Source organism: Limulus polyphemus, unplaced genomic scaffold (genome assembly GCF_000517525.1).
Source record: "Limulus polyphemus unplaced genomic scaffold, Limulus_polyphemus-2.1.2 Scaffold15600, whole genome shotgun sequence".
Lineage (NCBI taxonomy): Eukaryota > Metazoa > Arthropoda > Merostomata > Xiphosura > Limulidae > Limulus > Limulus polyphemus.
The window spans coordinates 1-4,026 of NW_013681210.1; the positions used below are offsets into that span (position 1 = coordinate 1).

General features: G+C 32.1%; 1 long non-coding RNA gene across 1 annotated transcript; it reads left to right on the plus strand.

Moving 5' to 3' along the window:
• The first annotated feature begins 204 nt into the window (after positions 1-204).
• LOC106477458 lies at positions 205-2,980 on the plus strand. Its single transcript, XR_002609473.1, has 4 exons — positions 205-421; positions 539-675; positions 795-829; positions 1,175-2,980. It is a non-coding gene; the product is annotated as an uncharacterized LOC106477458 (long non-coding RNA).
• Positions 2,981-4,026: the final 1,046 nt, after the last annotated feature.

Genomic DNA, 4,026 nt, shown 5'->3' on the forward strand with positions numbered 1-4,026 from the left:
GACATACTGGTAATGTTTAGTACATTTAAACAACTTGTGTTGGATAGTAAACAGACGAAAGTAACTTACTTTTACTGAATTGGTTCTGTTAAGTTTTGCTTAATTTATTGTAGATGTAAATTATTTATTATAAGAAAACAGAATATATTCCCAAAAATGTGATTTTTTTTCCTTGATTTTTCCATTTAATATTAATTTAGCTATGTGTACAAAGCTGTATTTTAAATTTTAACATCATTAGACATATTGACTTTGTATATTTACTTCGTAGCGAGAGTTCCTGGTTATGAACCTGTTGTACTAGAAACGCCGTTCTACTTCCGCTTATACTTTGTTGTACCCGTCGTTGCTTCAATTACAGTAATTCTGTGTGTGATCATTATAGCTTGGGCTTGTCTGAAGAAAACACATTATAATGAAGGTAAGTACCTTAAGCACATGTTTTAACAACACTAGGCTTATAAACCTTTCTTCAAATACATGGATATGGAACACGTCATTAATAGGGATACTAATAAAAACATTATTTCGCTAACAGGCCGAAAAGCACAACTCTACGTCAGCTATCAGCAACGACTCACTTACGTTCCTCCTTCCGAGGTGTCTCGCGACAGCCGTGCTGGCGATGCTGCTTATGATGTTCCCTGGGACTTCCCTAATGGCAGAGGAACTATGGTAATAGTCAGATTTGGTCTCAAGTTTAACTTTGGTCATAATATTTCAATAATAAACTTGTAGTAGTTGAGGTTGTCAGAGCAGCTACACAGTTAATCTGTTTAATCTGTTTGTTACAGATAACATAAATGGATAGAAGAAACAACAACAAAAGGTAAAAAGATGAAAGGCATGTTAATTGGATTTGTTTCACGTCACTTATTTTTGTTTTCTGAATTTAAATACTTGCCTCAGTATGATAACCCTGCATGACACACAGTTTAGTGTGTGGTTTTTTTTTGAGTTTCATTTTATTGCTGCCAGACTTAAACACAAGTATATTTGTAAAGATATAAATCAAATTTTTTGTGAAAATTCAAAGCAACCAAGAAATTCGTGAGTGTTAACAGTGGAATTCTTCTCTGTGGTTGGTGTATCATTAAATTAGAAATATAAAGTTTTCAGATTATATAAAGTGTTAATGCTGGAAATAGTAATTCTAATTTTTTCTTTTTTGTAGGGAAGAGAGAGGACAAACTATGTGAAGCTAAAACAAGGACAGATATATGTATAGAGGATGTAAATCTTAGTCACTATCTACTGCTTTGACAACAACCTATTTTACTGCTTTCTCTACCAATTATGAAGTGATCGCTGTGAATATTAGACAATCCCTCTTCTCTACTTTTGTATGATAGTTTCAAATATGGGAAGGAAATCTCCATTTTCCTGGAGTTAAAACCAAGTTTGTCTTGTTTCCATTGCATTATATTATAATGAAAATATATATATTTTTAAATCAACAAGTTTATTTAAAAAAATTAAAATCCCAGACCCTAGTGATCACGATATTTCACTCCTGCATCATAGATTCACATTCAACCTTTAAGCTATCCACAGTCTCACGATATCTTAAACAGATGATTTACTCCTAAACCTTGCTGTCGTGTCTTTAAAGTTGTCGTGATCAAGGAGATTTCTTTAATTATGTTTATGAATAGTTTGTTTTCAAGTAGGATGCAGTGGCTCAAGAAACACTTGTTTAATTTTCATTAAAGTTGAAACTGCATCGGATCTGAATGTTGGACTCTCATCCTTATTAACAGATGAGACTTTATAGTCAGCATGGAGTTAGTAAATCTCACTTTGGAAAAATTACATGATACATTAGGATGGAGTTGGTAACCTATTGAAGACCTCATTCACTATGTTTACATTGTTGCCCGTAATAAACTTGATAGACTTAAGAGATGTTGTTTACTAGCTCAGCTGTTTAATGTTCACCTGTTCCTGATCTAGACACAGTTGTGTGATGTTTTGTAGTGGATAATAAATAATCAAGAATTATTCTACATTACCATTACGTTCTCTTGTAAATTAATCTAAGCTCATGTTTCTAGCTGTTCTATTATAGATATACGTGGAACGTTGTAGCCTTCAATAATAATAGTGGTAGAAAACGTGGAACAAAAAATATATATACTTGTAAGGTTTGAAAACTTTCAGTGTTGTGGTACTGCTGTTTGATAGTGTATTATTATCAGTTGTTGGTTTAGTTTTGTAGTTCTGCTGTCTGATAGTGTATTATTATCAGTTGTTGGTTTAGTTTTGTGTTACTGCTGTCCAATAGTGTACTATTATCAGTTGTTGGTTTAGTTTTGTGGTACTGCTGTTTGATAGTGTATTATTATCAGTTGTTGGTTTAGTTTTGTTGTACTGCTGTCTGATAGTGTATTATTATCAGTTGTTGGTTTAGTTTTGTAGTTCTGCTGTCTGATAGTGTATTATTATCAGTTGTTGGTTTAGTTTTGTGGTACTGCTGTCTGATAGTGTACTATTATCAGTTGTTGGTTTAGTTTGATGGTACTGCTGTCTGATAGTGTATTATTATCAATTGTTGGTTTAGTTTAGTATATACTTGTATGTATATGAACTAAACTTTTAATTCTGTATTTTGTAAAATCAATGTACAGCTAGTCCTACAATATTAGGAATATCACTTTATACACAGATAAAATGTATTTGAATGTTATCACTAATAATATTATACCATTACAGTAGCTTTTGAAAGGTTCACAGAAACACATTCTTCATGACCAACTGTAAGCACATAAGATGTTTGTGTGATTATATAACAGTGGAAACAAAGGACAACTTGTTTAAATTCCATATTGAAAATACTTTACTTATATTTAGGTTTGATGTTTTAAACAATAACTATCATTTTGTAGAGTCTGATACACGTCAAAGATGTTCATTTTTATTGTATAAAAAGTGTATGTGTCATTTTCATATTGAACTTAACAAATAAAGAGAGAAAAACTTCCGAGTGTCTATGTTCCAACTTTAATAAACCACAGAAGGTATTCAGTTAATCATTGAAGGAATATTCAGAATGATCAAAAAAGCTTACACTTCCTAAAGTTAGAGAAATCAATCTAATAAGGTGTTTTATAATATGTAAACATAAATTGTCATGTTGGATGACGAAAGCACCAAAATAACATGCTTTGATGATTGATATATATCACAGTAAAATATATTTTAAGGTTTGAAACTTTGAACAAATAAATTACACATGGAAATACATTTTTATATTTTAATGAATTCGAATAACTTTACAGAAGTTTTAAAAATCATTTTAACTGTTCTTGAGAAAGAACTTTAAATCAAATAGCGGTTTCACCTATTAAGATAAAAGGAACTTGAATCAAGAACACGAGTGCAGTTTTATCGACTCATAAATGTGTGAATCGAGTCTTTCGTAAAGTCTACAAGATAGAGGTTCATGTGAATGTGTGAATCGAGTCTTTCGTAAAGTCTACAAGGTAGAGGTTGATGTGTATGTGTGAATCGAGTCTTTCGTAAAGTCTACAAGGTAGAGGTTGATGTGAATGTGTGAATCGAGTCTTTCATAAAGTCTACAAGGTAGAGGTTGATGTGAATGTGTGAATCGAGTCTTTCGTAAAGTCTACAAGGTAGAGGTTGATGTGAATGTGTGAATCGAGTCTTTCGTAAAGTCTACAAGATATAGGTTGATGTGAATGTGTGAATCGAGTCTTTTGTAAAGTCTACAAGGTAGAGGTTGATGTGAATGTGTGAATCGAGTCTTTTGTAAAGTCTACAAGGTAGAGGTTGATGTGAATGTGTGAATCTAGTCTTTTGTAAAGTCTAAAAGATAGAGGTTGATGTGAAGGTATTGTTCTAATGTGAGTTCTATCTTAATAAATACAGAAAACTCTGAATCCTTGTTCTTTAGTCTGTCTCTTTGAGACAAACACAAAATGAGTCAACCAACAATGAAGACCTCAACCAATTTGTCACTGCTCTTGATAACCATCCTTAACAAAGACCTCAACCAATTTGTCACTG